This window comes from Ranitomeya imitator, chromosome 10 (assembly GCF_032444005.1).
Source record: "Ranitomeya imitator isolate aRanImi1 chromosome 10, aRanImi1.pri, whole genome shotgun sequence".
Lineage (NCBI taxonomy): Eukaryota > Metazoa > Chordata > Amphibia > Anura > Dendrobatidae > Ranitomeya > Ranitomeya imitator.
In genome coordinates, this window is record NC_091291.1 from 92,424,850 (window position 1) to 92,449,427 (window position 24,578).

Genomic DNA, 24,578 nt, shown 5'->3' on the forward strand with positions numbered 1-24,578 from the left:
GGCTGTTCTGGGAGATTTCTATAAACTGAATTGCAGGTAAGTCTAATTTCATATTTGTTTACCTCATTCCTCAATAGACCATAACAGTACTTAATAAACAAAAGCTGAAAAAGTAGGTAATCATAGAATAAAAAGTCTGAAATGCGGATGCGATACTGACATCTAAGTTTCAGCACATTTTGGGACAAACGTTTTCAAGATTGAAAGTTAACAATCATTAAAATATTTTCTCTAAATTTTTGTCTCCTTTTTTGCTCCAATTATTTGCATCTAATATCAAATAAAACTTGATGTAACATTATGCATGCACATTGTGTTCTATGTGCAACCATCACCTGTCTCATAAACACAGGGTTAGAATGAACGTGATGAATAGAGTCAAATTGGAAATGTAAAAAAATCTGTCAAAATTGCATATTTTTTCTACTCATTCACAAAGAGTTAATGAAAGTTATTAAACATGTACAACAAAATGGCAGGAGTTTCAAATAGAAATCATGCTGCAAAAACTAGTCAAAGCAAAAATAAAAATATACATTTTCAGGGGTTTCGCTTGACATTTGCCGAGTGTCAAACACTCCTAAAGTTGTTTGTGTTTGGCCGAAATAGCTCAGTTGGGAGAGCGTTAGACTGAAGATCTAAAGGTCCCAGGTTCGATCCCGGGTTTCGGCAACAAACTTTTTCTTCACTGTTTACATTTTAAGGAGAAAATGAACAAAGCACATGGGCTGATGACTTAAAGAAAATGAAAAAAGGCCTAAAAATCTTAACTATCTACAGAAAATAAAATGTTGAAAAGATAAGAAATGGGAGCTTTTCCTTTTGAGCAAATTATTATTTTTTTTTAATTTTTCCTCTATTTTGTTTATTTCCATTTCACTAAGCTGTAAGAGGATTTAGTGGGAACCGGATAGCTGATACAGGCATCATGTATCAGACACTAGCTGAATGATTTCAGCCATGTATGTTTGACTATGAAATGCTGTGGTGTATATGAATTCATTGTGAGAAGTAATTTCTAAAATGGGGTCACTTTGGGGGGGGGGGGTTTCTGCTGTTTTGGTACGTTTGGTACTCTGAAAATTTTACCGCAAACTATTCTTGCAAAATCTGCATTCCAAAACCCGAATAGTGCTCTTATTTTCAAAGCCCTGCTGTGTGGCCAAATGGTAGTTTCTGAAGAAATATGATGCATCACCGCATTTTGTGAGAAATCTAACATTTCTAACATCCTAACAAAATAAAAGGAGGTTTGAAAATTAATGCTGACAAAAAGTACACACATGAAAAATGCTATTTATTAATGTTTTTGTGTGTTGCGACAAGTTGGTTTAAGGGTATAAGCAGTCAAAGAATAAAAATGACTAATATTTCAAAATTTTAAGCAAACTTTAGATATTTTCACAGAAAAAAACTAAAAGTTTATTGACCTAAATTTACAGTTAATGTAAAGTACAATGTGTCACAAAAAACACTTTCAGAATTACCGGGATATGTAGAAGCATTCCAGAGTTATTACTGCATAAAGTGATACATGTCATATTTTTTAACAAATGGGGCTTGGCCTTTTAGCTCAAAATAGGCTTGATAACTAATAGTTTAAACAAATGTATAGAAATAAAAACTGTAATATTAATTATTTTAAAATAATTTTCAATGACAATTGATGGTCATATTTCTGCTGACTAATTTGGAAAGAGTTAAGGTACAAAATCCACAAGAAGTCAGGATGGCCGAGCGGTCTAAGGCGCTGCGTTCAGGGCGCAGTCTTTCTTGGAGGCGTGGGTTCAAATCCCACTTCTGACATCACCTTTTCGTTTCATGAAACTACACAGATTCCCTTCAGTTATTGATTAGATGGGGATCAAACCAAACTTAGCAATGATCCTTAAAAAACCTGATCCCAAAGTTATGACTACCTGGGAGTTTTTGGGGTGAATCTGAAATTGTCATCTATAAACGGAACTCTAGGATTTTGAAATAGGTTTTATGTGCATATGTTAGCTGTCTTGGCACCATAAAAATACTATGGGCGGTGAATGGGGAGGATTATTTCACCTCTTTGTGTTCTCTTTCCCTATTAGGTTGGAGATTCCACATCCTATGGGGCTGTTCTGGGAGATTTCTATAAACTGAATTGCAGGTAAGTCTAATTTCATATTTGTTTACCTCATTCCTCAATAGACCATAACAGTACTTAATAAACAAAAGCTGAAAAAGTAGGTAATCATAGAATAAAAAGTCTGAAATGCGGATGCGATACTGACATCTAAGTTTCAGCACATTTTGGGACAAACGTTTTCAAGATTGAAAGTTAACAATCATTAAAATATTTTCTCTAAATTTTTGTCTCCTTTTTTGCTCCAATTATTTGCATCTAATATCAAATAAAACTTGATGTAACATTATGCATGCACATTGTGTTCTATGTGCAACCATCACCTGTCTCATAAACACAGGGTTAGAATGAACGTGATGAATAGAGTCAAATTGGAAATGTAAAAAAATCTGTCAAAATTGCATATTTTTTCTACTCATTCACAAAGAGTTAATGAAAGTTATTAAACATGTACAACAAAATGGCAGGAGTTTCAAATAGAAATCATGCTGCAAAAACTAGTCAAAGCAAAAATAAAAATATACATTTTCAGGGGTTTCGCTTGACATTTGCCGAGTGTCAAACACTCCTAAAGTTGTTTGTGTTTGGCCGAAATAGCTCAGTTGGGAGAGCGTTAGACTGAAGATCTAAAGGTCCCTGGTTCGATCCCGGGTTTCGGCAACAAAATTTTTCTTCACTGTTTACATTTTAAGGAGAAAATGAACAAAGCACATGGGCTGATGACTTAAAGAAAATGAAAAAAGGCCTAAAAATCTTAACTATCTACAGAAAATAAAATGTTGAAAAGATGAGAAATGGGAGCTTTTCCTTTTGAGCAAATTATTATTTTTTTTAATTTTTCCTCTATTTTGTTTATTTCCATTTCACTAAGCTGTAAGAGGATTTAGTGGGAACCGGATAGCTGATACAGGCATCATGTATCAGACACTAGCTGAATGATTTCAGCCATGTATGTTTGACTATGAAATGCTGTGGTGTATATGAATTCATTGTGAGAAGTAATTTCTAAAATGGGGTCACTTTGGGGGGGGGGGGGGGTTTCTGCTGTTTTGGTACGTTTGGTACTCTGAAAATTTTACCGCAAACTATTCTTGCAAAATCTGCATTCCAAAACCCGAATAGTGCTCTTATTTTCAAAGCCCTGCTGTGTGGCCAAATGGTAGTTTCTGAAGAAATATGATGCATCACCGCATTTTGTGAGAAATCTAACATTTCTAACATCCTAACAAAATAAAAGGAGGTTTGAAAATTAATGCTGACAAAAAGTACACACATGAAAAATGCTATTTATTAATGTTTTTGTGTGTTGCGACAAGTTGGTTTAAGGGTATAAGCAGTCAAAGAATAAAAATGACTAATATTTCAAAATTTTAAGCAAACTTTAGATATTTTCACAGAAAAAAACTAAAAGTTTATTGACCTAAATTTACAGTTAATGTAAAGTACAATGTGTCACAAAAAACACTTTCAGAATTACGGGGATATGTAGAAGCATTCCAGAGTTATTACTGCATAAAGTGATACATGTCATATTTTTTAACAAATGGGGCTTGGCCTTTTAGCTCAAAATAGGCTTGATAACTAATAGTTTAAACAAATGTATAGAAATAAAAACTGTAATATTAATTATTTTAAAATAATTTTCAATGACAATTGATGGTCATATTTCTGCTGACTAATTTGGAAAGAGTTAAGGTACAAAATCCACAAGAAGTCAGGATGGCCGAGCGGTCTAAGGCGCTGCGTTCAGGGCGCAGTCTTTCTTGGAGGCGTGGGTTCAAATCCCACTTCTGACATCACCTTTTCGTTTCATGAAACTATACAGATTCCCTTCAGTTATTGATTAGATGGGGATCAAACCAAACTTAGCAATGATCCTTAAAAAACCTGATCCCAAAGTTATGACTACCTGGGAGTTTTTGGGGTGAATCTGAAATTGTCATCTATAAACGGAACTCTAGGATTTTGAAATAGGTTTTATGTGCATATGTTAGCTGTCTTGGCACCATAAAAATACTATGGGCGGTGAATGGGGAGGATTATTTCACCTCTTTGTGTTCTCTTTCCCTATTAGGTTGGAGATTCCACATCCTATGGGGCTGTTCTGGGAGATTTCTATAAACTGAATTGCAGGTAAGTCTAATTTCATATTTGTTTACCTCATTCCTCAATAGACCATAACAGTACTTAATAAACAAAAGCTGAAAAAGTAGGTAATCATAGAATAAAAAGTCTGAAATGCGGATGCGATACTGACATCTAAGTTTCAGCACATTTTGGGACAAACGTTTTCAAGATTGAAAGTTAACAATCATTAAAATATTTTCTCTAAATTTTTGTCTCCTTTTTTGCTCCAATTATTTGCATCTAATATCAAATAAAACTTGATGTAACATTATGCATGCACATTGTGTTCTATGTGCAACCATCACCTGTCTCATAAACACAGGGTTAGAATGAACGTGATGAATAGAGTCAAATTGGAAATGTAAAAAAATCTGTCAAAATTGCATTTTTTTTCTACTCATTCACAAAGAGTTAATGAAAGTTATTAAACATGTACAACAAAATGGCAGGAGTTTCAAATAGAAATCATGCTGCAAAAACTAGTCAAAGCAAAAATAAAAATATACATTTTCAGGGGTTTCGCTTGACATTTGCCGAGTGTCAAACACTCCTAAAGTTGTTTGTGTTTGGCCGAAATAGGTCAGTTGGGAGAGCGTTAGACTGAAGATCTAAAGATCCCGGGTTTCGGCAACAAAATTTTTCTTCACTGTTTACATTTTAAGGAGAAAATAAACAAAGCACATGGGCTGATGACTTAAAGAAAATGAAAAAAGGCCTAAAAATCTTAACTATCTACAGAAAATAAAATGTTGAAAAGATGAGAAATGGGAGCTTTTCCTTTTGAGCAAATTATTATTTTTTTTAAATTTTTCCTCTATTTTGTTTATTTCCATTTCACTAAGCTGTAAGAGGATTTAGTGGGAACCGGATAGCTGATACAGGCATCATGTATCAGACACTAGCTGAATGATTTCAGCCATGTATGTTTGACTATGAAATGCTGTGGTGTATATGAATTCATTGTGAGAAGTAATTTCTAAAATGGGGTCACTTTGGGGGGGGGGGGTTTCTGCTGTTTTGGTACGTTTGGTACTCTGAAAATTTTACCGCAAACTATTCTTGCAAAATCTGCATTCCAAAACCCGAATAGTGCTCTTATTTTCAAAGCCCTGCTGTGTGGCCAAATGGTAGTTTCTGAAGAAATATGATGCATCACCGCATTTTGTGAGAAATCTAACATTTCTAACATCCTAACAAAATAAAAGGAGGTTTGAAAATTAATGCTGACAAAAAGTACACACATGAAAAATGCTATTTATTAATGTTTTTGTGTGTTGCGACAAGTTGGTTTAAGGGTATAAGCAGTCAAAGAATAAAAATGACTAATATTTCAAAATTTTAAGCAAACTTTAGATATTTTCACAGAAAAAAACTAAAAGTTTATTGACCTAAATTTACAGTTAATGTAAAGTACAATGTGTCACAAAAAACACTTTCAGAATTACGGGGATATGTAGAAGCATTCCAGAGTTATTACTGCATAAAGTGATACATGTCATATTTTTTAACAAATGGGGCTTGGCCTTTTAGCTCAAAATAGGCTTGATAACTAATAGTTTAAACAAATGTATAGAAATAAAAACTGTAATATTAATTATTTTAAAATAATTTTCAATGACAATTGATGGTCATATTTCTGCTGACTAATTTGGAAAGAGTTAAGGTACAAAATCCACAAGAAGTCAGGATGGCCGAGCGGTCTAAGGCGCTGCGTTCAGGGCGCAGTCTTTCTTGGAGGCGTGGGTTCAAATCCCACTTCTGACATCACCTTTTCGTTTCATGAAACTATACAGATTCCCTTCAGTTATTGATTAGATGGGGATCAAACCAAACTTAGCAATGATCCTTAAAAAACCTGATCCCAAAGTTATGACTACCTGGGAGTTTTTGGGGTGAATCTGAAATTGTCATCTATAAACGGAACTCTAGGATTTTGAAATAGGTTTTATGTGCATATGTTAGCTGTCTTGGCACCATAAAAATACTATGGGCGGTGAATGGGGAGGATTATTTCACCTCTTTGTGTTCTCTTTCCCTATTAGGTTGGAGATTCCACATCCTATGGGGCTGTTCTGGGAGATTTCTATAAACTGAATTGCAGGTAAGTCTAATTTCATATTTGTTTACCTCATTCCTCAATAGACCATAACAGTACTTAATAAACAAAAGCTGAAAAAGTAGGTAATCATAGAATAAAAAGTCTGAAATGCGGATGCGATACTGACATCTAAGTTTCAGCACATTTTGGGACAGACGTTTTCAAGATTGAAAGTTAACAATCATTAAAATATTTTCCTTAAAAAACCTGATCCCAAAGTTATGACTACCTGGGAGTTTTTGGGGTGAATCTGAAATTGTCATCTATAAACGGAACTCTAGGATTTTGAAATAGGTTTTATGTGCATATGTTAGCTGTCTTGGCACCATAAAAATACTATGGGCGGTGAATGGGGAGGATTATTTCACCTCTTTGTGTTCTCTTTCCCTATTAGGTTGGAGATTCCACATCCTATGGGGCTGTTCTGGGAGATTTCTATAAACTGAATTGCAGGTAAGTCTAATTTCATATTTGTTTACCTCATTCCTCAATAGACCATAACAGTACTTAATAAACAAAAGCTGAAAAAGTAGGTAATCATAGAATAAAAAGTCTGAAATGCGGATGCGATACTGACATCTAAGTTTCAGCACATTTTGGGACAGACGTTTTCAAGATTGAAAGTTAACAATCATTAAAATATTTTCTCTAAATTTTTGTCTCCTTTTTTGCTCCAATTATTTGCATCTAATATCAAATAAAACTTGATGTAACATTATGCATGCACATTGTGTTCTATGTGCAACCATCACCTGTCTCATAAACACAGGGTTAGAATGAACGTGATGAATAGAGTCAAATTGGAAATGTAAAAAAATCTGTCAAAATTGCATTTTTTTTCTACTCATTCACAAAGAGTTAATGAAAGTTATTAAACATGTACAACAAAATGGCAGGAGTTTCAAATAGAAATCATGCTGCAAAAACTAGTCAAAGCAAAAATAAAAATATACATTTTCAGGGGTTTCGCTTGACATTTGCCGAGTGTCAAACACTCCTAAAGTTGTTTGTGTTTGGCCGAAATAGGTCAGTTGGGAGAGCGTTAGACTGAAGATCTAAAGATCCCGGGTTTCGGCAACAAAATTTTTCTTCACTGTTTACATTTTAAGGAGAAAATAAACAAAGCACATGGGCTGATGACTTAAAGAAAATGAAAAAAGGCCTAAAAATCTTAACTATCTACAGAAAATAAAATGTTGAAAAGATGAGAAATGGGAGCTTTTCCTTTTGAGCAAATTATTATTCTTTTTAATTTTTCCTCTATTTTGTTTATTTCCATTTCACTAAGCTGTAAGAGGATTTAGTGGGAACCGGATAGCTGATACAGGCATCATGTATCAGACACTAGCTGAATGATTTCAGCCATGTATGTTTGACTATGAAATGCTGTGGTGTATATGAATTCATTGTGAGAAGTAATTTCTAAAATGGGGTCACTTTGGGGGGGGGGGGGTTTCTGCTGTTTTGGTACGTTTGGTACTCTGAAAATTTTACCGCAAACTATTCTTGCAAAATCTGCATTCCAAAACCCGAATAGTGCTCTTATTTTCAAAGCCCTGCTGTGTGGCCAAATGGTAGTTTCTGAAGAAATATGATGCATCACCGCATTTTGTGAGAAATCTAACATTTCTAACATCCTAACAAAATAAAAGGAGGTTTGAAAATTAATGCTGACAAAAAGTACACACATGAAAAATGCTATTTATTAATGTTTTTGTGTGTTGCGACAAGTTGGTTTAAGGGTATAAGCAGTCAAAGAATAAAAATGACTAATATTTCAAAATTTTAAGCAAACTTTAGATATTTTCACAGAAAAAAACTAAAAGTTTATTGACCTAAATTTACAGTTAATGTAAAGTACAATGTGTCACAAAAAACACTTTCAGAATTACGGGGATATGTAGAAGCATTCCAGAGTTATTACTGCATAAAGTGATACATGTCATATTTTTTAACAAATGGGGCTTGGCCTTTTAGCTCAAAATAGGCTTGATAACTAATAGTTTAAACAAATGTATAGAAATAAAAACTGTAATATTAATTATTTTAAAATAATTTTCAATGACAATTGATGGTCATATTTCTGCTGACTAATTTGGAAAGAGTTAAGGTGCAAAATCCACAAGAATTCAGGATGGCCGAGCGGTCTAAGGCGCTGCGTTCAAGTCGCAGTCTCTCTTGGAGGCGTGGGTTCAAATCCCACTTCTGACATCACCTTTTCGTTTCATGAAACTATACAGATTCCCTTCAGTTATTGATTAGATGGGGATCAAACCAAACTTAGCAATGATCCTTAAAAAACCTGATCCCAAAGTTATGACTACCTGGGAGTTTTTGGGGTGAATCTGAAATTGTCATCTATAAACGGAACTCTAGGATTTTGAAATAGGTTTTATGTGCATATGTTAGCTGTCTTGGCACCATAAAAATACTATGGGCGGTGAATGGGGAGGATTATTTCACCTCTTTGTGTTCTCTTTCCCTATTAGGTCGGAGATTCCACATCCTATGGGGCTGTTCTGGGAGATTTCTATAAACTGAATTGCAGGTAAGTCTAATTTCATATTTGTTTACCTCATTCCTCAATAGACCATAACAGTACTTAATAAACAAAAGCTGAAAAAGTAGGTAATCATAGAATAAAAAGTCTGAAATGCGCATGCGATACTGACATCTAAGTTTCAGCACATTTTGGGACAAACGTTTTCAAGATTGAAAGTTAACAATCATTAAAATATTTTCTCTAAATTTTTGTCTCCTTTTTTGCTCCAATTATTTGCATCTAATATCAAATAAAACTTGATGTAACATTATGCATGCACATTGTGTTCTATGTGCAACCATCACCTGTCTCATAAACACAGGGTTAGAATGAACGTGATGAATAGAGTCAAATTGGAAATGTAAAAAAATCTGTCAAAATTGCATTTTTTTTCTACTCATTCACAAAGAGTTAATGAAAGTTATTAAACATGTACAACAAAATGGCAGGAGTTTCAAATAGAAATCATGCTGCAAAAACTAGTCAAAGCAAAAATAAAAATATACATTTTCAGGGGTTTCGCTTGACATTTGCCGAGTGTCAAACACTCCTAAAGTTGTTTGTGTTTGGCCGAAATAGCTCAGTTGGGAGAGCGTTAGACTGAAGATCTAAAGATCCCGGGTTTCGGCAACAAAATTTTTCTTCACTGTTTACATTTTAAGGAGAAAATAAACAAAGCACATGGGCTGATGACTTAAAGAAAATGAAAAAAGGCCTAAAAATCTTAACTATCTACAGAAAATAAAATGTTGAAAAGATGAGAAATGGGAGCTTTTCCTTTTGAGCAAATTATTATTTTTTTTAAATTTTTCCTCTATTTTGTTTATTTCCATTTCACTAAGCTGTAAGAGGATTTAGTGGGAACCGGATAGCTGATACAGGCATCATGTATCAGACACTAGCTGAATGATTTCAGCCATGTATGTTTGACTATGAAATGCTGTGGTGTATATGAATTCATTGTGAGAAGTAATTTCTAAAATGGGGTCACTTTGGGGGGGGGGGGTTTCTGCTGTTTTGTTACGTTTGGTGCTCTGAAAATTTTACCGCAAACTATTCTTGCAAAATCTGCATTCCAAAACCCGAATAGTGCTCTTATTTTCAAAGCCCTGCTGTGGGGCCAAATGGTAGTTTCTGAAGAAATATGATGCATCACCGCATTTTGTGAGAAATCTAACATTTCTAACATCCTAACAAAATAAAAGGAGGTTTGAAAATTAATGCTGACAAAAAGTACACACATGAAAAATGCTATTTATTAATGTTTTTGTGTGTTGCGACAAGTTGGTTTAAGGGTATAAGCAGTCAAAGAATAAAAATGACTAATATTTCAAAATTTTAAGCAAACTTTAGATATTTTCACAGAAAAAAACTAAAAGTTTATTGACCTAAATTTACAGTTAATGGAAAGTACAATGTGTCACAAAAAACACTTTCAGAATTACGGGGATATGTAGAAGCATTCCAGAGTTATTACTGCATAAAGTGATACATGTCATATTTTTTAACAAATGGGGCTTGGCCTTTTAGCTCAAAATAGGCTTGATAACTAATAGTTTAAACAAATGTATAGAAATAAAAACTGTAATATTAATTATTTTAAAATAAGTTTCAATGACAATTGATGGTCATATTTCTGCTGACTAATTTGGAAAGAGTTAAGGTACAAAATCCACAAGAATTCAGGATGGCCGAGCGGTCTAAGGCGCTGCGTTCAAGTCGCAGTCTCTCTTGGAGGCGTGGGTTCAAATCCCACTTCTGACATCACCTTTTCGTTTCATGAAACTATACAGATTCCCTTCAGTTATTGATTAGATGGGGATCAAACCAAACTTAGCAATGATCCTTAAAAAACCTGATCCCAAAGTTATGACTACCTGGGAGTTTTTGGGGTGAATCTGAAATTGTCATCTATAAACGGAACTCTAGGATTTTGAAATAGGTTTTATGTGCATATGTTAGCTGTCTTGGCACCATAAAAATACTATGGGCGGTGAATGGGGAGGATTATTTCACCTCTTTGTGTTCTCTTTCCCTATTAGGTCGGAGATTCCACATCCTATGGGGCTGTTCTGGGAGATTTCTATAAACTGAATTGCAGGTAAGTCTAATTTCATATTTGTTTACCTCATTCCTCAATAGACCATAACAGTACTTAATAAACAAAAGCTGAAAAAGTAGGTAATCATAGAATAAAAAGTCTGAAATGCGCATGCGATACTGACATCTAAGTTTCAGCACATTTTGGGACAAACGTTTTCAAGATTGAAAGTTAACAATCATTAAAATATTTTCTCTAAATTTTTGTCTCCTTTTTTGCTCCAATTATTTGCATCTAATATCAAATAAAACTTGATGTAACATTATGCATGCACATTGTGTTCTATGTGCAACCATCACCTGTCTCATAAACACAGGGTTAGAATGAACGTGATGAATAGAGTCAAATTGGAAATGTAAAAAAATCTGTCAAAATTGCATTTTTTTTCTACTCATTCACAAAGAGTTAATGAAAGTTATTAAACATGTACAACAAAATGGCAGGAGTTTCAAATAGAAATCATGCTGCAAAAACTAGTCAAAGCAAAAATAAAAATATACATTTTCAGGGGTTTCGCTTGACATTTGCCGAGTGTCAAACACTCCTAAAGTTGTTTGTGTTTGGCCAAGTAGCTCAGTTGGGAGAGCGTTAGACTGAAGATCTAAAGATCCCGGGTTTCGGCAACAAAATTTTTCTTCACTGTTTACATTTTAAGGAGAAAATAAACAAAGCACATGGGCTGATGACTTAAAGAAAATGAAAAAAGGCCTAAAAATCTTAACTATCTACAGAAAATAAAATGTTGAAAAGATGAGAAATGGGAGCTTTTCCTTTTGAGCAAATTATTATTTTTTTTAAATTTTTCCTCTATTTTGTTTATTTCCATTTCACTAAGCTGTAAGAGGATTTAGTGGGAACCGGATAGCTGATACAGGCATCATGTATCAGACACTAGCTGAATGATTTCAGCCATGTATGTTTGACTATGAAATGCTGTGGTGTATATGAATTCATTGTGAGAAGTAATTTCTAAAATGGGGTCACTTTGGGGGGGGGGGTTTCTGCTGTTTTGGTACGTTTGGTACTCTGAAAATTTTACCGCAAACTATTCTTGCAAAATCTGCATTCCAAAACCCGAATAGTGCTTTTATTTTCAAAGCCCTGCTGTGTGGCCAAATGGTAGTTTCTGAAGAAATATGATGCATCACCGCATTTTGTGAGAAATCTAACATTTCTAACATCCTAACAAAATAAAAGGAGGTTTGAAAATTAATGCTGACAAAAAGTACACACATGAAAAATGCTATTTATTAATGTTTTTGTGTGTTGCGACAAGTTGGTTTAAGGGTATAAGCAGTCAAAGAATAAAAATGACTAATATTTCAAAATTTTAAGCAAACTTTAGATATTTTCACAGAAAAAAACTAAAAGTTTATTGACCTAAATTTACAGTTAATGGAAAGTACAATGTGTCACAAAAAACACTTTCAGAATTACGGGGATATGTAGAAGCATTCCAGAGTTATTACTGCATAAAGTGATACATGTCATATTTTTTAACAAATGGGGCTTGGCCTTTTAGCTCAAAATAGGCTTGATAACTAATAGTTTAAACAAATGTATAGAAATAAAAACTGTAATATTAATTATTTTAAAATAAGTTTCAATGACAATTGATGGTCATATTTCTGCTGACTAATTTGGAAAGAGTTAAGGTACAAAATCCACAAGAATTCAGGATGGCCGAGCAGTCTAAGGCGCTGCGTTCAAGTCGCAGTCTCTCTTGGAGGCGTGGGTTCAAATCCCACTTCTGACATCACCTTTTCGTTTCATGAAACTATACAGATTCCCTTCAGTTATTGATTAGATGGGGATCAAACCAAACTTAGCAATGATCCTTAAAAAACCTGATCCCAAAGTTATGACTACCTGGGAGTTTTTGGGGTGAATCTGAAATTGTCATCTATAAACGGAACTCTAGGATTTTGAAATAGGTTTTATGTGCATATGTTAGCTGTCTTGGCACCATAAAAATACTATGGGCGGTGAATGGGGAGGATTATTTCACCTCTTTGTGTTCTCTTTCCCTATTAGGTCGGAGATTCCACATCCTATGGGGCTGTTCTGGGAGATTTCTATAAACTGAATTGCAGGTAAGTCTAATTTCATATTTGTTTACCTCATTCCTCAATAGACCATAACAGTACTTAATAAACAAAAGCTGAAAAAGTAGGTAATCATAGAATAAAAAGTCTGAAATGCGCATGCGATACTGACATCTAAGTTTCAGCACATTTTGGGACAAACGTTTTCAAGATTGAAAGTTAACAATCATTAAAATATTTTCTCTAAATTTTTGTCTCCTTTTTTGCTCCAATTATTTGCATCTAATATCAAATAAAACTTGATGTAACATTATGCATGCACATTGTGTTCTATGTGCAACCATCACCTGTCTCATAAACACAGGGTTAGAATGAACGTGATGAATAGAGTCAAATTGGAAATGTAAAAAAATCTGTCAAAATTGCATTTTTTTTCTACTCATTCACAAAGAGTTAATGAAAGTTATTAAACATGTACAACAAAATGGCAGGAGTTTCAAATAGAAATCATGCTGCAAAAACTAGTCAAAGCAAAAATAAAAATATACATTTTCAGGGGTTTCGCTTGACATTTGCCGAGTGTCAAACACTCCTAAAGTTGTTTGTGTTTGGCCGAAATAGCTCAGTTGGGAGAGCGTTAGACTGAAGATCTAAAGATCCCGGGTTTCGGCAACAAAATTTTTCTTCACTGTTTACATTTTAAGGAGAAAATAAACAAAGCACATGGGCTGATGACTTAAAGAAAATGAAAAAAGGCCTAAAAATCTTAACTATCTACAGAAAATAAAATGTTGAAAAGATGAGAAATGGGAGCTTTTCCTTTTGAGCAAATTATTATTTTTTTTAAATTTTTCCTCTATTTTGATTATTTCCATTTCACTAAGCTGTAAGAGGATTTAGTGGGAACTGGATAGCTGATACAGGCATCATGTATCAGACACTAGCTGAATGATTTCAGCCATGTATGTTTGACTATGAAATGCTGTGGTGTATATGAATTCATTGTGAGAAGTAATTTCTAAAATGGGGTCACTTTGGGGGGGGGGGGTTTCTGCTGTTTTGTTACGTTTGGTACTCTGAAAATTTTACCGCAAACTATTCTTGCAAAATCTGCATTCCAAAACCCGAATAGTGCTTTTATTTTCAAAGCCCTGCTGTGTGGCCAAATGGTAGTTTCTGAAGAAATATGATGCATCACCGCATTTTGTGAGAAATCTAACATTTCTAACATCCTAACAAAATAAAAGGAGGTTTGAAAATTAATGCTGACAAAAAGTACACACATGAAAAATGCTATTTATTAATGTTTTTGTGTGTTGCGACAAGTTGGTTTAAGGGTATAAGCAGTCAAAGAATAAAAATGACTAATATTTCAAAATTTTAAGCAAACTTTAGATATTTTCACAGAAAAAAACTAAAAGTTTATTGACCTAAATTTACAGTTAATGGAAAGTACAATGTGTCACAAAAAACACTTTCAGAATTACGGGGATATGTAGAAGCATTCCAGAGTTATTACTGCATAAAGTGATACATGTCATATTTTTTAACAAATGGGGCTTGGCCTTTTAGCTCAAAATAGGCTTGATAACTAATAGTTTAAACAAATGTATAGAAATAAAAACTGTAATATTAATTATTTTAAAATAAGTTTCAATGACAATTGATGGTCATATTTCTGCTGACTAATTTGGAAAGAGTTAAGGTACAAAATCCACAAGAATTCAGGATGGCCGAGCGGTCTAAGGCGCTGCGTTCAAGTCGCAGTCTCTCTTGGAGGCGTGGGTTCAAATCCCACTTCTGACATCACCTTTTTGTTTCATGAAACTATACAGATTCCCTTCAGTTATTGATTAGATGGGGATCAAACCAAACTTAGCAATGATCCTTAAAAAACCTGATCCCAAAGTTATGACTACCTGGGAGTTTTTGGGGTGAATCTGAAATTGTCATCTATAAACGGAACTCTAGGATTTTGAAATAGGTTTTATGTGCATATGTTAGCTGTCTTGGCACCATAAAAATACTATGGGCGGTGAATGGGGAGGATCATTTCACCTCTTTGTGTTCTCTTTCCCTATTAGGTTGGAGATTCCACATCCTATGGGGCTGTTCTGGGAGATTTCTATAAACTGAATTGCAGGTAAGTCTAATTTCATTTTTGTTTACCTCATTCCTCAATAGACCATAACAGTACTTAATAAACAAAAGCTGAAAAAGTAGGTAATCATAGAATAAAAAGTCTGAAATGCGGATGCGATACTGACATCTAAGTTTCAGCACATTTTGGGACAAACGTTTTCAAGATTGAAAGTTAACAATCATTAAAATATTTTCTCTAAATTTTTGTCTCCTTTTTTGCTCCAATTATTTGCATCTAATATCAAATAAAACTTGATGTAACATTATGCATGCACATTGTGTTCTATGTGCAACCATCACCTGTCTCATAAACACAGGGTTAGAATGAACGTGATGAATAGAGTCAAATTGGAAATGTAAAAAAATCTGTCAAAATTGCATTTTTTTTCTACTCATTCACAAAGAGTTAATGAAAGTTATTAAACATGTACAACAAAATGGCAGGAGTTTCAAATAGAAATCATGCTGCAAAAACTAGTCAAAGCAAAAATAAAAATATACATTTTCAGGGGTTTCGCTTGACATTTGCCAAGTGTCAAACACTCCTAAAGTTGTTTGTGTTTGGCCGAAATAGCTCAGTTGGGAGAGCGTTAGACTGAAGATCTAAAGGTCCCTGGTTCGATCCCGGGTTTCGGCAACAAAATTTTTCTTCACTGTTTACATTTTAAGGAGAAAATGAACAAAGCACATGGGCTGATGACTTAAAGAAAATGAAAAAAGGCCTAAAAATCTTAACTATCTACAGAAAATAAAATGTTGAAAAGATAAGAAATGGGAGCTTTTCCTTTTGAGCAAATTATTATTTTTTTTTAATTTTTCCTCTATTTTGTTTATTTCCATTTCACTAAGCTGTAAGAGGATTTAGTGGGAACCGGATAGCTGATACAGGCATCATGTATCAGACACTAGCTGAATGATTTCAGCCATGTATGTTTGACTATGAAATGCTGTGGTGTATATGAATTCATTGTGAGAAGTAATTTCTAAAATGGGGTCACTTTGGGGGGGGGGGGTTTCTGCTGTTTTGGTACGTTTGGTACTCTGAAAATTTTACCGCAAACTATTCTTGCAAAATCTGCATTCCAAAACCCGAATAGTGCTCTTATTTTCAAAGCCCTGCTGTGTGGCCAAATTGTAGTTTCTGAAGAAATATGATGCATCACCGCATTTTGTGAGAAATCTAACATTTCTAACATCCTAACAAAATAAAAGGAGGTTTGAAAATTAATGCTGACAAAAAGTACACACATGAAAAATGCTATTTATTAATGTTTTTGTGTGTTGCGACAAGTTGGTTTAAGGGTATAAGCAGTCAAAGAATAAAAATGACTAATATTTCAAAATTTTAAGCAAACTTTAGATATTTTCACAGAAAAAAACTAAAAGTTTATTGACCTAAATTTACAGTTAATGTAAAGTACAATGTGTCACAAAAAACACTTTCAGAATTACGGGGATATGTAGAAGCATTCCAGAGTTATTACTGCATAAAGTGATACATGTCATATTTTTTAACAAATGGGGCTTGGCCTTTTAGCTCAAAATAGGCTTGATAACTAATAGTTTAAACAAATGTATAGAAATAAAAACTGTAATATTAATTATTTTAAAATAATTTTCAATGACAATTGATGGTCATATTTCTGCTGACTAATTTGGAAAGAGTTAAGGTACAAAATCCACAAGAAGTCAGGATGGCCGAGCGGTCTAAGGCGCTGCTTTCAGGGCGCAGTCTTTCTTGGAGGCGTGGGTTCAAATCCCACTTCTGACATCACCTTTTCGTTTCATGAAACTATACAGATTCCCTTCAGTTATTGATTAGATGGGGATCAAACCAAACTTAGCAATGATCCTTAAAAAACCTGATCCCAAAGTTATGACTACCTGGGAGTTTTTGGGGTGAATCTGAAATTGTCATCTATAAACGGAACTCTAGGATTTTGAAATAGGTTTTATGTGCATATGTTAGCTGTCTTGGCACCATAAAAATACTATGGGCGGTGAATGGGGAGGATTATTTCACCTCTTTGTGTTCTCTTTCCCTATTAGGTTGGAGATTCCACATCCTATGGGGCTGTTCTGGGAGATTTCTATAAACTGAATTGCAGGTAAGTCTAATTTCATATTTGTTTACCTCATTCCTCAATAGACCATAACAGTACTTAATAAACAAAAGCTGAAAAAGTAGGTAATCATAGAATAAAAAGTCTGAAATGCGGATGCGATACTGACATCTAAGTTTCAGCACATTTTGGGACAAACGTTTTCAAGATTGAAAGTTAACAATCATTAAAATATTTTCTCTAAATTTTTGTCTCCTTTTTTGCTCCAATTATTTGCATCTAATATCAAATAAAACTTGATGTAACATTATGCATGCACATTGTGTTCTATGTGCAACCATCACCTGTCTCATAAACACAGGGTTAGAATGAACGTGATGAATAGAGTCAAATTGGAAATGTAAAAAAATCTGTCAAAATTGCATTTTTTTTCTACTCATTCACAAAGAGTTAATGAAAGTTATTAAACATGTACAACAAAATGGCAGGAGTTTCAAATAGAAATCATGCTGCAAAAACTAGTCAAAGCAAAAATAAAAATATACATTTTCAGGGGTTTCGCTTGACATTTGCCGAGTGTCAAACACTCCTAAAGTTGTTTGTGTTTGGCCGAAATAGGTCAGTTGGGAGAGCGTTAGACTGAAGATCTAAAGATCCCGGGTTTCGGCAACAAAATTTTTCTTCACTGTTTACATTTTAAGGAGAAAATAAACAAAGCACATGGGCTGATGACTTAAAGAAAATGAAAAAAGGCCTAAAAATCTTAACTATCTACAGAAAATAAAATGTTGAAAAGATGAGAAATGGGAGCTTTTCCTTTTGAGCAAATTATTATTTTTTTTAAATTTTTCCTCTATTTTGTTTATTTCCATTTCACTAAGCTGTAAGAGGATTTAGTGGGAACCGGATAGCTGATACAGGCATCATGTATCAGACACTAGCTGAATGATTTCAGCCATGTATGTTTGACTATGAAATGCTGTGGTGTATATGAATTCATTGTGAGAAGTAATTTCTAAAATGGGGTCACTTTGGGGGGGGGGGGTTTCTGCTGTTTTTTTACGTTTGGTACTCTGAAAATTTTACCGCAAACTATTCTTGCAAAATCTGCATTCCAAAACCCGAATAGTGCTCTTATTTTCAAAGCCCTGCTGTGTGGCCAAATGGTAGTTTCTGAAGAAATATGATGCATCACCGCATTTTGTGAGAAATCTAACATTTCTAACATCCTAACAAAATAAAAGGAGGTTTGAAAATTAATGCTGACAAAAAGTACACACATGAAAAATGCTATTTATTAATGTTTTTGTGTGTTGCGACAAGTTGGTTTAAGGGTATAAGCAGTCAAAGAATAAAAATGACTAATATTTCAAAATTTTAAGCAAACTTTAGATATTTTCACAGAAAAAAACTAAAAGTTTATTGACCTAAATTTACAGTTAATGTAAAGTACAATGTGTCACAAAAAACACTTTCAGAATTACGGGGATATGTAGAAGCATTCCAGAGTTATTACTGCATAAAGTGATACATGTCATATTTTTTAACAAATGGGGCTTGGCCTTTTAGCTCAAAATAGGCTTGATAACTAATAGTTTAAACAAATGTATAGAAATAAAAACTGTAATATTAATTATTTTAAAATAATTTTCAATGACAATTGATGGTCATATTTCTGCTGACTAATTTGGAAAGAGTTAAGGTACAAAATCCACAAGAAGTCAGGATGGCCGAGCGGTCTAAGGCGCTGCGTTCAGGGCGCAGTCTTTCTTGGAGGCGTGGGTTCAAATCCCACTTCTGACATCACCTTTTCGTTTCATGAAACTATACAGATTCCCTTCAGTTATTGATTAGATGGGGATCAAACCAAACTTAGCAATGATCCTTAAAAAACCTGATCCCAAAGTTATGACTACCTGGGAGTTTTTGGGGTGAATCTGAAATTGTCATCTATAAACGGAACTCTAGGATTTTGAAATAGGTTTTATGTGCATATGTTAGCTGTCTTGGCACCATAAAAATACTATGGGCGGTGAATGGGGAGGATTATTTCACCTCTTTGTGTTCTCTTTCCCTATTAGGTTGGAGATTCCACATCCTATGGGGCTGTTCTGGGAGATTTCTATAAACTGAATTGCAGGTAAGTCTAATTTCATATTTGTTTACCTCATTCCTCAATAGACCATAACAGTACTTAATAAACAAAAGCTGAAAAAGTAGGTAATCATAGAATAAAAAGTCTGAAATGCGGATGCGATACTGACATCTAAGTTTCAGCACATTTTGGGACAAACGTTTTCAAGATTGAAAGTTAACAATCATTAAAATATTTTCTCTAAATTTTTGTCTCCTTTTTTGCTCCAATTATTTGCATCTAATATCAAATAAAACTTGATGTAACATTATGCATGCACATTGTGTTCTATGTGCAACCATCACCTGTCTCATAAACACAGGGTTAGAATGAACGTGATGAATAGAGTCAAATTGGAAATGTAAAAAAATCTGTCAAAATTGCATTTTTTTTCTACTCATTCACAAAGAGTTAATGAAAGTTATTAAACATGTACAACAAAATGGCAGGAGTTTCAAATAGAAATCATGCTGCAAAAACTAGTCAAAGCAAAAATAAAAATATACATTTTCAGGGGTTTCGCTTGACATTTGCCGAGTGTCAAACACTCCTAAAGTTGTTTGTGTTTGGCCGAAATAGCTCAGTTGGGAGAGCGTTAGACTGAAGATCTAAAGATCCCGGGTTTCGGCAACAAAATTTTTCTTCACTGTTTACATTTTAAGGAGAAAATAAACAAAGCACATGGGCTGATGACTTAAAGAAAATGAAAAAAGGCCTAAAAATCTTAACTATCTACAGAAAATAAAATGTTGAAAAGATGAGAAATAGGAGCTTTTCCTTTTGAGCAAATTATTATTTTTTTTAAATTTTTCCTCTATTTTGTTTATTTCCATTTCACTAAGCTGTAAGAGGATTTAGTGGGAACCGGATAGCTGATACAGGCATCATGTATCAGACACTAGCTGAATGATTTCAGCCATGTATGTTTGACTATGAAATGCTGTGGTGTATATGAATTCATTGTGAGAAGTAATTTCTAAAATGGGGTCACTTTGGGGGGGGGGTTTCTGCTGTTTTGGTACGTTTGGTACTCTGAAAATTTTACCGCAAACTATTCTTGCAAAATCTGCATTCCAAAACCCGAATAGTGCTCTTATTTTCAAAGCCCTGCTGTGTGGCCAAATGGTAGTTTCTGAAGAAATATGATGCATCACCGCATTTTGTGAGAAATCTAACATTTCTAACATCCTAACAAAATAAAAGGAGGTTTGAAAATTAATGCTGACAAAAAGTACACACATGAAAAATGCTATTTATTAATGTTTTTGTGTGTTGCGACAAGTTGGTTTAAGGGTATAAGCAGTCAAAGAATAAAAATGACTAATATTTCAAAATTTTAAGCAAACTTTAGATATTTTCACAGAAAAAAACTAAAAGTTTATTGACCTAAATTTACAGTTAATGTAAAGTACAATGTGTCACAAAAAACACTTTCAGAATTACGGGGATATGTAGAAGCATTCCAGAGTTATTACTGCATAAAGTGATACATGTCATATTTTTTAACAAATGGGGCTTGGCCTTTTAGCTCAAAATAGGCTTGATAACTAATAGTTTAAACAAATGTATAGAAATAAAAACTGTAATATTAATTATTTTAAAATAATTTTCAATGACAATTGATGGTCATATTTCTGCTGACTAATTTGGAAAGAGTTAAGGTGCAAAATCCACAAGAATTCAGGATGGCCGAGCGGTCTAAGGCGCTGCGTTCAAGTCGCAGTCTCTCTTGGAGGCGTGGGTTCAAATCCCACTTCTGACATCACCTTTTCGTTTCATGAAACTATACAGATTCCCTTCAGTTATTGATTAGATGGGGATCAAACCAAACTTAGCAATGATCCTTAAAAAACCTGATCCCAAAGTTATGACTACCTGGGAGTTTTTGGGGTGAATCTGAAATTGTCATCTATAAACGGAACTCTAGGATTTTGAAATAGGTTTTATGTGCATATGTTAGCTGTCTTGGCACCATAAAAATACTATGGGCGGTGAATGGGGAGGATTATTTCACCTCTTTGTGTTCTCTTTCCCTATTAGGTCGGAGATTCCACATCCTATGGGGCTGTTCTGGGAGATTTCTATAAACTGAATTGCAGGTAAGTCTAATTTCATATTTGTTTACCTCATTCCTCAATAGACCATAACAGTACTTAATAAACAAAAGCTGAAAAAGTAGGTAATCATAGAATAAAAAGTCTGAAATGCGCATGCGATACTGACATCTAAGTTTCAGCACATTTTGGGACAAATGTTTTCAAGATTGAAAGTTAACAATCATTAAAATATTTTCTCTAAATTTTTGTCTCCTTTTTTGCTCCAATTATTTGCATCTAATATCAAATAAAACTTGATGTAACATTATGCATGCACATTGTGTTCTATGTGCAACCATCACCTGTCTCATAAACACAGGGTTAGAATGAACGTGATGAATAGAGTCAAATTGGAAATGTAAAAAAATCTGTCAAAATTGCATTTTTTTTCTACTCATTCACAAAGAGTTAATGAAAGTTATTAAACATGTACAACAAAATGGCAGGAGTTTCAAATAGAAATCATGCTGCAAAAACTAGTCAAAGCAAAAATAAAAATATACATTTTCAGGGGTTTCGCTTGACATTTGCCGAGTGTCAAACACTCCTAAAGTTGTTTGTGTTTGGCCGAAATAGCTCAGTTGGGAGAGCGTTAGACTGAAGATCTAAAGGTCCCTGGTTCGATCCCGGGTTTCGGCAACAAAATTTTTCTTCACTGTTTACATTTTAAGGAGAAAATGAACAAAGCACATGGGCTGATGACTTAAAGAAAATGAAAAAAGGCCTAAAAATCTTAACTATCTACAGAAAATAAAATGTTGAAAAGATAAGAAATGGGAGCTTTTCCTTTTGAGCAAATTATTATTTTTTTTTAATTTTTCCTCTATTTTGTTTATTTCCATTTCACTAAGCTGTAAGAGGATTTAGTGGGAACCGGATAGCTGATACAGGCATCATGTATCAGACACTAGCTGAATGATTTCAGCCATGTATGTTTGACTATGAAATGCTGTGGTGTATATGAATTCATTGTGAGAAGTAATTTCTAAAATGGGGTCACTTTGGGGGGGGGGTTTCTGCTGTTTTGGTACGTTTGGTACTCTGAAAATTTTACCGCAAACTATTCTTGCAAAATCTGCATTCCAAAACCCGAATAGTGCTCTTATTTTCAAAGCCCTGCTGTGTGGCCAAATGGTAGTTTCTGAAGAAATATGATGCATCACCGCATTTTGTGAGAAATCTAACATTTCTAACATCCTAACAAAATAAAAGGAGGTTTGAAAATTAATGCTGACAAAAAGTACACACATGAAAAATGCTATTTATTAATGTTTTTGTGTGTTGCGACAAGTTGGTTTAAGGGTATAAGCAGTCAAAGAATAAAAATGACTAATATTTCAAAATTTTAAGCAAACTTTAGATATTTTCACAGAAAAAAACTAAAAGTTTATTGACCTAAATTTACAGTTAATGTAAAGTACAATGCGTCACAAAAAACACTTTCAGAATTACGGGGATATGTAGAAGCATTCCAGAGTTATTACTGCATAAAGTGATACATGTCATATTTTTTAACAAATGGGGCTTGGCCTTTTAGCTCAAAATAGGCTTGATAACTAATAGTTTAAACAAATGTATAGATATAAAAACTGTAATATTAATTATTTTAAAATAATTTTCAATGACAATTGATGGTCATATTTCTGCTGACTAATTTGGAAAGAGTTAAGGTACATAATCCACAAGAAGTCAGGATGGCCGAGCGGTCTAAGGCGTTGCGTTCAGGTCGCAGTCTTTCTTGGAGGCGTGGGTTCAAATCCCACTTCTGACATCACCTTTTCGTTTCATGAAACTATACAGATTCCCTTCAGTTATTGATTAGATGGGGCTCAAACCAAACTTAGCAATGGGCCTTAAAAAACCTGATCCCAAAGTTATGACTACCTGGGAGTTTTTGGGGTGAATCTGAAATTGTCATCTATAAACGGAACTCTAGGATTTTGAAATAGGTTTTATGTGCACATGTTAGCTGTCTTGGCACCATAAAAATACTATGGGCGGTGAATGGGGAGGATTATTTCACCTCTTTGTGTTCTCTTTCCCTATTAGGTCGGAGATTCCACATCCTATGGGGCTGTTCTGGGAGATTTCTATAAACTGAATTGCAGGTAAGTCTAATTTCATATTTGTTTACCTCATTCCTCAATAGACCATAACAGTACTTAATAAACAAAAGCTGAAAAAGTAGGTAATCATAGAATAAAAAGTCTGAAATGCGCATGCGATACTGACATCTAAGTTTCAGCACATTTTGGGACAAACGTTTTCAAGATTGAAAGTTAACAATCATTAAAATATTTTCTCTAAATTTTTGTCTCCTTTTTTGCTCCAATTATTTGCATCTAATATCAAATAAAACTTGATGTAACATTATGCATGCACATTGTGTTCTATGTGCAACCATCACCTGTCTCATAAACACAGGGTTAGAATGAACGTGATGAATAGAGTCAAATTGGAAATGTAAAAAAATCTGTCAAAATTGCATTTTTTTTCTACTCATTCACAAAGAGTTAATGAAAGTTATTAAACATGTACAACAAAATGGCAGGAGTTTCAAATAGAAATCATGCTGCAAAAACTAGTCAAAGCAAAAATAAAAATATACATTTTCAGGGGTTTCGCTTGACATTTGCCGAGTGTCAAACACTCCTAAAGTTGTTTGTGTTTGGCCGAAATATCTCAGTTGGGAGAGCGTTAGACTGAAGATCTAAAGGTCCCTGGTTCGATCCCGGGTTTCGGCAACAAAATTTTTCTTCACTGTTTACATTTTAAGGAGAAAATGAACAAAGCACATGGGCTGATGACTTAAAGAAAATGAAAAAAGGCCTAAAAATCTTAACTATCTACAGAAAATAAAATGTTGAAAAGATGAGAAATGGGAGCTTTTCCTTTTGAGCAAATTATTATTTTTCTTAAATTTTTCCTCTATTTTGTTTATTTCCATTTCACTAAGCTGTAAGAGGATTTAGTGGGAACCGGATAGCTGATACAGGCATCATGTATCAGACACTAGCTGAATGATTTCAGCCATGTATGTTTGACTATGAAATGCTGTGGTGTATATGAATTCATTGTGAGAAGTAATTTCTAAAATGGGGTCACTTTGGG

The 24,578-nt window shown here is 34.0% G+C and overlaps 15 non-coding genes across 15 annotated transcripts; all 15 read left to right on the forward strand.

Moving 5' to 3' along the window:
- Positions 1-599: 599 nt before the first annotated feature.
- On the forward strand, positions 600-672 carry TRNAF-GAA (transfer RNA phenylalanine (anticodon GAA)). The gene has a single exon. It is a non-coding gene; the product is annotated as a tRNA-Phe (tRNA).
- A 1,051-nt stretch (positions 673-1,723) lies between these two features.
- Positions 1,724-1,806, forward strand: TRNAL-CAG (transfer RNA leucine (anticodon CAG)). Its single transcript has one exon. It is a non-coding gene; the product is annotated as a tRNA-Leu (tRNA).
- Positions 1,807-2,706: 900 nt separating this feature from the next.
- On the forward strand, positions 2,707-2,779 carry TRNAF-GAA (transfer RNA phenylalanine (anticodon GAA)). The gene has a single exon. It is a non-coding gene; the product is annotated as a tRNA-Phe (tRNA).
- Positions 2,780-3,832: 1,053 nt separating this feature from the next.
- TRNAL-CAG (transfer RNA leucine (anticodon CAG)) lies at positions 3,833-3,915 on the forward strand. Its single transcript has one exon. It is a non-coding gene; the product is annotated as a tRNA-Leu (tRNA).
- A 2,012-nt stretch (positions 3,916-5,927) lies between these two features.
- On the forward strand, positions 5,928-6,010 carry TRNAL-CAG (transfer RNA leucine (anticodon CAG)). The gene has a single exon. It is a non-coding gene; the product is annotated as a tRNA-Leu (tRNA).
- A 2,462-nt stretch (positions 6,011-8,472) lies between these two features.
- TRNAL-CAA (transfer RNA leucine (anticodon CAA)) lies at positions 8,473-8,555 on the forward strand. The gene has a single exon. It is a non-coding gene; the product is annotated as a tRNA-Leu (tRNA).
- Positions 8,556-10,567: 2,012 nt separating this feature from the next.
- Positions 10,568-10,650, forward strand: TRNAL-CAA (transfer RNA leucine (anticodon CAA)). Its single transcript has one exon. It is a non-coding gene; the product is annotated as a tRNA-Leu (tRNA).
- A 2,010-nt stretch (positions 10,651-12,660) lies between these two features.
- On the forward strand, positions 12,661-12,743 carry TRNAL-CAA (transfer RNA leucine (anticodon CAA)). Its single transcript has one exon. It is a non-coding gene; the product is annotated as a tRNA-Leu (tRNA).
- A 2,012-nt stretch (positions 12,744-14,755) lies between these two features.
- On the forward strand, positions 14,756-14,838 carry TRNAL-CAA (transfer RNA leucine (anticodon CAA)). Its single transcript has one exon. It is a non-coding gene; the product is annotated as a tRNA-Leu (tRNA).
- Positions 14,839-15,738: 900 nt separating this feature from the next.
- TRNAF-GAA (transfer RNA phenylalanine (anticodon GAA)) lies at positions 15,739-15,811 on the forward strand. The gene has a single exon. It is a non-coding gene; the product is annotated as a tRNA-Phe (tRNA).
- A 3,146-nt stretch (positions 15,812-18,957) lies between these two features.
- Positions 18,958-19,040, forward strand: TRNAL-CAG (transfer RNA leucine (anticodon CAG)). Its single transcript has one exon. It is a non-coding gene; the product is annotated as a tRNA-Leu (tRNA).
- A 2,010-nt stretch (positions 19,041-21,050) lies between these two features.
- Positions 21,051-21,133, forward strand: TRNAL-CAA (transfer RNA leucine (anticodon CAA)). Its single transcript has one exon. It is a non-coding gene; the product is annotated as a tRNA-Leu (tRNA).
- A 900-nt stretch (positions 21,134-22,033) lies between these two features.
- On the forward strand, positions 22,034-22,106 carry TRNAF-GAA (transfer RNA phenylalanine (anticodon GAA)). The gene has a single exon. It is a non-coding gene; the product is annotated as a tRNA-Phe (tRNA).
- A 1,049-nt stretch (positions 22,107-23,155) lies between these two features.
- TRNAL-CAG (transfer RNA leucine (anticodon CAG)) lies at positions 23,156-23,238 on the forward strand. Its single transcript has one exon. It is a non-coding gene; the product is annotated as a tRNA-Leu (tRNA).
- Positions 23,239-24,138: 900 nt separating this feature from the next.
- Positions 24,139-24,211, forward strand: TRNAF-GAA (transfer RNA phenylalanine (anticodon GAA)). Its single transcript has one exon. It is a non-coding gene; the product is annotated as a tRNA-Phe (tRNA).
- The last annotated feature ends 367 nt before the right edge of the window (positions 24,212-24,578 follow it).